This window comes from Alligator sinensis, unplaced genomic scaffold (genome assembly GCF_000455745.1).
Source record: "Alligator sinensis unplaced genomic scaffold, ASM45574v1 scaffold645_2, whole genome shotgun sequence".
Taxonomy (NCBI): domain Eukaryota; kingdom Metazoa; phylum Chordata; order Crocodylia; family Alligatoridae; genus Alligator; species Alligator sinensis.
Window position 1 is genome coordinate 310,930 of NW_005843108.1, and position 8,152 is coordinate 319,081.

An 8,152-nucleotide genomic window follows, 5' to 3' on the forward strand; every position below is an offset into this window, starting at 1 on the left:
AGCTTGAGATGCACTTTCCCCCCCCTCCCAAACCCCAGCACCTATCTCCTTGAAACTTGGCAGGCTTCGTGGTCTCAGTAAGAGCTACTAGCCCTGCCGTTTTCACCCCCTGTGGTGTGACACACAGCTGTGACATGAGTTTGACTTTCAAGAATTTGGGGTACAGTTTCCCCCAAACCCCTGCATCTATATTCTTGAAGCTTGGCAGGTTTCATGCTTGCATTAGAGGCTACCATCTCTGCAAGTTTCATCCAAATTGGACAAGAAACAACAAAGTTATAGATATTTCATTGATTCCCCATTGTACCCTATGGTCGGATCTCTGAGGCGGCTCCAAAGCTTCGGAGCCGCTTCGGCTGGATCGAGGCGGGAATCAGGCCCAGAGCTGCGGATTGGATTGCTGCCATCCGAAGCGGCTGGATCCGAAGCCGGATCGGATCGCTGCCGATTCGCACAGGCCTAATGATTAATATAGAAAACTACTGAGAATTAAGCTGGCAGCAGGTGCAGAAAATGGCAGTTCCAGGGTGCTGAACAATTGGGAATTTCAAAATGTGTTTAATTTCCATGAATGAAAATAAAAGTGACATTTTTTTAAACCTGCCTTGGAAAACCTGACACTTAAGAAAACTTAAGATGTTTCAGTAATTTCCAGTGGATTTTTTTTCTTCAGACTGAAAGGTAGTCTTATGTAGAGTTTAGATGGTTTGTATAGGGATGATCCTGCCTCAGGCAGGGGTTAGACTAGATGATGTCTGGCACTCCTTTCCAGACAGACTTCTCTGTGATTGTGTGACATCTGTGCTCCTAGAGTCTGTCAGGCTGCTGGACAGGTGAGCTGGTTGGAGCTCTGTGACAGTTTTCTGCAGGATCTTCGTTGACATTGAACAGACTCTGCAAATCTGCGTTCTCTAGTGAAAATTGTCACATCAGGGAATTTCTGAGACCCTCTTTAATAAATTGTGGTTTGTAGCTGGAGCATCCAAGAGGAATTCTGGGTAAATCCACTAGAATGTGTGATGATGTTTCTAGGGAGTACATACTGTAGTGGCAGCTACATCATCGTTAAAGAAAGCACAACAGCCATGTACAGGCATTGTGTTTCTACCAGAATTGCCATTCTCCTAGTAGAAACTGTGAGCATACAGGTGTTCATTCAATTTCTCCAGGGTGAAATATGCCCCCTCGGGGAGAAAGATCTTCCATTGTGACACCAGGAGGGACTGGCTCAGCTGCCAAAGCTGTTCCTCACACCAGGGACTGGCAGCTGGCAGAACAGCAGTAAAGGGAAGCTGGAGCCACAGGGATGTGTGCTTGGGAAAGTTCTCCCCAAGCCTGGTTCCTGCCCCCATCCCTGACTGAAATCCAGTTGGGCAGTACACCCAAACATTTCAAAGCCTGTGGGGCTAGGAATGGAGTCTGGGCAGCTCTCCCCATGTTGATTCTCAGCTCTGCAGTTTTGAATGCCACCTGCACTGCTCAGCTGGGCAGCATGGGTGTTATTTAAAGCTCACATGGCCAGGTATCTGGGTAGGCAGAATTTCTGCAGGGCCAGGAACCAGAGTCAGGGAAGCTCTCCCCACCCCAGTTCCCAGTCCATGGGCTATAACTGTCACCTGTATTACCCAGCTAGGTGGCACATGCAGCAACTTAATAGCTCCAAGCCAAGAATCAGGACTGGGGAGACTCTCTTTGGCCCTGCTTTCCCCACCCCCAGCAGCCAGGGGGCTTGTATATTGACAACTTCTCCTCCCTTCCCAGACAGGGGTCTGAGAACAAGCTATCAAGTAAGGTGCTCCTCTGAAGGTGGCAGTGACCCAGGGAGCCATCCTCTAGTATCCCCTGGCTGTATAGCTTACCTTTCTGGCTGCTGCAGAGGAAACATTGTGGCTATTACCACATGTGGCTCACTTGCTTCTCCCCCCTTTTAGGATGGCTAGCTTCACTGGGGGAGCTGGCCAAATGCAGGCAATTTCTCCTCTAAGGAACTATACTTTTTAAGAGGCTCTGGCATGACCTACTTGGAACTGGCTCTTTTACGTAAAGATTCACGTTACATAATGGTGATGTGTTAGAACTGTGGCACTGAATGAAGCAGGCCTCTGCTGGATATTTTCATCCAAAATAATTATAAACCCATACATGGTAGCAGGAATAAAATTAATAAAAAATACCCTAAGTGAAAGAATGGAGCAGTTATTAGCCCCCACTAGCACTGAAACTCTGGAAATAAGCCAGACAACTGGAAGAGATTTAATCAGGAATTCATTGTGCATCTGCAAGCAGCAAGTACCAACAGAAATGAAAACTGACAACAGCCTTATTTCTGACCATAGCTAGTTCTGAAACACTTGATTTTTTTATTATTATTATTTTCCAGTTAACTTGGGCAGGAGAGGCTGACTGTAGCACAGTATTACACAAAAGTGAATAATATGAAAGATGTAATTTTAACCAGGCTACAAAGAGAAGATGATAACATAAAGGTTTTGGGAGATTTAACCTTAGATAATTCACCTTGTAGTTCTGGGGAGCTAAAACCAAAAGCTGCCCATCTGGATCATAATCAAATATGATTGCAAACCCCCAGAATAACCATTAATAAAGCAACTGGAATTTACAAAGGAAGTCAGCCAGTCCAGACTGAAGTTTATGGAGTACTGTTGATCTGACACTGGACATGATAGAAATCCAAGTTCTACAAGAAAAGTCTTGAAGCAGAAAGGCATGCAGAACTCGAGCACGGTTCACAAAAACAGCCAAGGAGCAACAAATGCTGTGTGAAAGAACACCAAGCCAAGAAAATGCCCAGCACCACGAGCTCGTACAGATTCTTTGTAAAAAGTGGAGCCATGGACAATGTTGCATCAGAAGATTAATAAGTTATCACCCTGTAAGTAAATGAGACATTGATTAAAATTAAAGTTGAATACAGGTCCACAAACAAAAAATTGGGAACAAGATAATCAGTATTGTTAGAGTTGGAAACTGATGCCAGAATCATTGGGAACTTGCAGATTTATTTAGCATCAGATAAAACCAAAATATATATACATATTATTTTTACCCTGAGAACTGCCACAGTCTCTTAAGAATGACACTGTCCATATCTGGGAAGCAATGGGCACAAACAACAGTAGTGTAACCCCTTAGTTGTATGAGGTTGTTACTTTAAGTGGAGCCACACCAAGAAGGAATACATTGCATCTTCTCCAAATCCCAGAAGAGAGGGAGCTAAAGCACATGGCATGGTTGTTTTACCTAAGAAGGTCTTGGGCAACTAGAGAAGGTTCAGATGGCTGAGACTCAGGAAATGGTACAACTAGAAGTCCTGGACCTAACAATTACCAGCAGGTTGAAACAGGAGTTGTAGGAAGGACAGTTTGGAGGGTGACACTAGTAAGCTTTCAGGAGGTTCCATGTGCTTGGGGACTGCACAAAATGAATGCACAACATAGCTGCAGGGGTGTCCAGGGCAGCAGCCCCATGGGTGGGGGGGGCGGGGCATGAAAGCACCCATTATCATAACAGTGGCAAAACACACTGTCACAATTGGCCCAGTAGCAGCTGCTGATGTCTTGCTACATTTCTGCATATACGCAAAACCAGAGAGTTTGCTTCTATATCCTGTACCTGGCTATTGTCAGACCCCATCACCTAGGACAGTGCACCAGGATCTGATTTCTTGTAAGTATATTTTGGGCCCTTCCTCATAACTCAACTTTTCTGCTCTTTAAAGATACAGACTGCTCTGGCTACTGGCCATAAAGGCATAATAAAGGAGAAAGTTAAGTTGTCTAAAATTATTCTGGCTAACTACAAGTTTTGAAATGACAGGAGTTAGGCATTTGTTTCTGGCTCAGATCAATTGTAGCTGTGCTGGATATACATGTATTGTAGACTGTGCCTCGATAGAAAGTAAAAGGGTGTCTAGACATCAGTTGTCCCAGACTCCAGCATGTTACAAACACACTGATGTCCTGAATTCCATTCCTCTTGCCCCCAACCCTCCCACAGTGCCGCTGCAGCAGCTTTCCTCACCCTGCAAGGTAGCAGCATACTGGGAAGAAGCTCACGCTTGGGGAAAACCATGGTGAGGGCTCCTGCCTCCATCATGTTCACTCCCCCTGCACCACTCCAGTGGCTGGGTTGGGGCACAGCCAGATGCTGCTGGCAGGGCTCCTGGGGAGGGCAGGGAGTGGGGGGGAGGCACAGCCAGACACTGTGCAACAGGGCCCCTTGCAGGGGGTGGCGAGGAGGGCGGTCAGGGATAGGGGTTATTCCCCCTCCCTCTGGCATCCAGCGGAGGGGACAGCTGGGAGCTTACTCCACCGCAGGGAGTGAGCGCAGTGGTGATGGCAGGCTGACCTGACTGCCAGTGGGGTAGAAAGGAAATGAACCTTCCTCCCTGCCCACTTCTGCCTCAGGGGCCCTGCAGTAAAGAGGGAGCACCCAGAAGACCTGGCTTGCATCCCTGCTAGTGGGAGAATTAAACTCCTCTCTGGCCAGGTCAGCCCAGACTGGCCACACCCCAGGCCACCACAGCTTCCCTGAAGCTGAGGATGCATTCTAGCACCTCCCGGCGCATGGCCTGAGCAACTGCAGGCATTTGCCTGTATTTCTTCAGTCCAGAGGGCATGTCTGTCCTGTTACAAACCAGTTCAATCTAGGCAGGTTAGACTAATCTGCAAAGATTGAATCAATTCAGGGTCCGGCTTTTTGAATGTCTGTCCCTAGCCTCAGGCTCATAACCTGGACATCATCTTCAACCCTGACTTCATTCTAAGTCCTTGTAGACAATATATGTGTCTGCCTATGTCCTGTGGATTCTTCCTGCATAATCTAAGAGATGCACTTTCCTATCCATCCACAGAGTTAAAATCTGATCCAGTCTTTGATTACTTTGTGTCTTGAGTACTGTGATTGTCAAGGGCAGAGGAAGAATGTTGAAATGTTACTTCTCTTACATGTCTTTAGAAGGCAGTTGCAAAGATCACTTTCCTAGCCCATCACTTTGAGCATGTTTATCCTTCTTTGCCTTCCTCCATTGGTGCTCTGTAACGTATCATATCAAGCATAACATTTTTGTATTTACTATCTAGGTCTTTCACAGACTATTCTCTTCCTACCTTTCAGTTCTGATAGCCTACCAAGCTGTTGATTTCCACCTCCTGTCAGTCCATGTTACCAGCCTCCTTCAGCCAGTATTAGATGTTCAGACAAGCACTATCATGTTTCTCTCATCTCATGCTTGGGAGAAAGTCCCCATAAATGTCTGCAAAGCTCTCTCATTGTCATCATTCAAATCCTTTTTTAAAACTCTCCTGTCATAATGCCTACAAAAACCTAACAACCAGGCTAATGATGTGCTGTGTCTATTACCTGGCATTCTGACCAGCAGTCATTGCACTCTCTTCTTTGTATCCATTTGCTCCTTGTTTTGGGTCGTAAGCTCTTTGGCAGAAGGTCCACTTTTTTTTGCTTTTGTTGTCTGCTTGTAGAGTCCTAGCTCAAAGGTATCCTGGTATGACTGGGTTCTCATGTGCTACATTAATACAAATAGTGAATGATAATTAATCTTTTAAAAAGAAAATTCTTATATAATAAAAGGGCATAGCCCATCTGTAATGCTCTTGGAGCACTGCAATTGATTAGTGAAACAATCAATCAGGGTGCGGAGCACCGCCATGACGTGGGGACAGAGGGGACACAGCGGCGGGGGAGAGGACAGCAGCGCTGGCCTGGCCCCCCTCTCCTCCCAGCCCCCTGCTCTGTCTCTGCCATCATGGCAGTGCTCCACTGCCTCCAAGGAGCAGGGCCAGGAGGGGAGGGGAGGGTGGGGCTAGGCCAGTGGCGCTGGAAGTGGCAGCAGTGCGGGGTGCTGGCAGATGGGGATGGAGGGGCAAGCTTCCTCTCCCTGCTTCTGAGAGGCAGCGGTGGCACGGGGTGGTGGGTGGTGGCACTTGGCCCCCCATTCCTCATTCTTGATGGGCCATTCACTAGTATAGACATAAGAAACCAACTTCAGACAAAACAACTACAGCAATGCTTATCACCCTTAAAATCATTTTAGGCCAATGAGGTATGTTTTTATTGGCCATTGCAGATATGTAGATCAGGTCTTTTTCTGAGGTGTCTGTATAAGTTTGGGTGCCAAACTTTAAACTCAAAAGTATAAAAATTGAGGTGTAATAGATTTGCTATACACCAATTATAAGAAGCTGGATCCAAAATACAGGATTTATTGGCGCCTTATACTGTGTGATTATCTAGACCATGCTACCACTAATTGAGAAAAATTCATCCCCACATTCCCATAAATGTACATTTGAAATCTAATTTATTATTATATAAATATCTAAAATATAGTGTGTTACATAGAAGTATAATGTGATACAGAAGTGTAAAGCTATCAACACCCATGTAACCACCTCCTTAAAGTTCCACCACATGACTTACTGTGAAATTCCAAGATAGGTCACAGAAAACAAGAAAGGTCTTTAGAAATATATCAGTGATTTAAATATATGTATACATGGTGCAAAACTTTTGGGAAGAATTTACATAAGGAAGTCTGGAATGCTGGAGTCTTTTATGATACTCAGTGGAGGGCAGCATGTGCTGCTGTTGAGCTTTAACACTGTTAAAGGAAGACCGAGTACACATTTGATTTGCTTCTATTTTTAACTGTTTTAGAGTTAAAACTATCTTGTAACTCTTCTGATTGATTTTTGGGTAATTGTAAGTGAAAAATGTGAACATTACCTTCAAAGGGATGACAATGAAATATTGTGACTTTGGAATATGTGACAGGTGGCAACTCTCACGACCGGGTCTCATGTCAGCCCGCCCACCTGTCTCTACGAGGCAATCCACCCAATCCCACCTGCCATGACTGTTGTTTCCATATATGGATGGTACATGCAGGAGAATGCCCTTAACTGCCCCAATTCCAGGGGGTGCCATCTGTGACTCTGACCACCCATACATTGCAGCCCATGCCTTGCAGATGGCATCCAGATTAATATTACTCCCAGCCTGATACCAGAGCAAACCGAGTCCAAAGTTGGGACACAGACAGATGGACGTTCTTCCACTCCGCCCCTCTCTCACCGGGGCCTCTGGCATACTGCCCATTACCGGGCCACACTCCACTGCCCTGCTCCTCCTTGAGCAGCCCCTCTTGGGCTATCAGGCTTCGTTACTCTCATACTGGCCTTGCCACGCAGAACCTTTGGTTCCCGCAAGTTCCCCTACTCTACATGGTCCGGCCTTACGCCAAACCCTGGGCTAGTTCTGCCCCAAGCCCCTCACTGGGCACAATTTCTCATGGGGCTGGCCCTTGCACTGTCCTTCAAGTTTACTCTCATTCGACCCTACTCATCATGCCCCTTGGGCTGTCCTTCAGGCCTACTCCAACTTCAGCCCTACTCAGCCCCCTCATATTCACAGCCTTTCAGGCCTACTTGCACTTGAGCCCTACTCTGTGTGGGGCCTCCCAATGTTTTCCATACTACCCGCCTCTGGGATCTCCGGGGCCTTGTATCCTTGCTGACCCCCGCTACCTTCCCCAGCTGCCTCCAAAACTGACCTGAGGATGGGGGCTGGGGTGAAGGTGCCCCTCCTCACCTTTCACCGGGGAGGTCACTGGGCTGGCATTTCCTGGGGACTCCCACACCACTAGGAGCCCCACCAGGCCACCCTTCCACAGCAGGGTAGTTTTAGGTCATACCCAGGACCAGGAGCCTCCAAACTGTCCCCATAAACTCCTGCCTTTACCTCCAAGGCTGTTCCTGCTGCAACTCAGCTAAACAATGTTTCTGCCTCCCCTGGCCATAGGGAACTGCAGCATTTATATGCCTTGTTCAAAATGGCTGCCCTCATCAGGCACCTGGTAGCTGCCTGCCTCTGCCCTTAAAGTAGCAGGCACCCAAAGGTGTTCTGCTGCACCAGGCACCCAAAGGTGCCCTGCCACAGAATATTTTTACTCTTTTGGCCAAAACTATTTGCCATATTTAAATAAAAGTTGCAAATAGTTTAAATCCCTTCAAAACTGCATTTTTTTGGGGGGGGAGAAATCTCCTTGCCCTACTTATGAGAAATTAAATAAAATCCTTTAATCTCTTTGTACATTTTTTATACAGTACAGCAA

The 8,152-nt window shown here is 46.7% G+C and overlaps 1 long non-coding RNA gene across 1 annotated transcript; it reads right to left on the reverse strand.

Moving 5' to 3' along the window:
* Positions 1–2,634: 2,634 nt before the first annotated feature.
* On the reverse strand, positions 2,635–7,894 carry LOC102369514. The gene is made up of 3 exons (XR_325333.1): positions 7,780–7,894; positions 5,383–5,545; positions 2,635–2,891 (listed from the first exon to the last, which is right to left on the reverse strand). It is a non-coding gene; the product is annotated as an uncharacterized LOC102369514 (long non-coding RNA).
* Positions 7,895–8,152: the final 258 nt, after the last annotated feature.